We start from the raw sequence: 411 nt of genomic DNA, 5'->3' as shown, positions 1-411 counted from the left end.
TGGAGAAATAATAGCGAAAGATAAGGATTTTTAAAAAACATTCCCTCCAGTTCCCCATTTTATATTTCGATCCTGATTCTTTACAAACGACATCTCACATATCATTCATTTCACCTTTGGAGCTTCAATCTTAATCTCATTTAATAACCTTATGTCTGAATCAGTTTCATTCTAATATCTCTTCTCCTACTTCCGTTTTGGAAATGATTTCGTTTTACGATTGCTCCTCAGACATTTCCTCTGTCCTTGGCTAAATTTATCTGTGTAGCTTACTTCACTAGTACGAGTTTCATACAAAGGAGAGAGGAAAAAAATAGATTGCAACATCTCCCTATGGAACAGACTTGTACCGGTTCCAAGAACGCGTGACGTCACCGCTACTCTCCTTTGTACTGTGTCATGAGCTTGGGA

This window comes from Penaeus monodon, chromosome 22 (assembly GCF_015228065.2).
Source record: "Penaeus monodon isolate SGIC_2016 chromosome 22, NSTDA_Pmon_1, whole genome shotgun sequence".
Lineage (NCBI taxonomy): Eukaryota > Metazoa > Arthropoda > Malacostraca > Decapoda > Penaeidae > Penaeus > Penaeus monodon.
Note: the sequence above shows the minus strand (reverse complement) of the source record.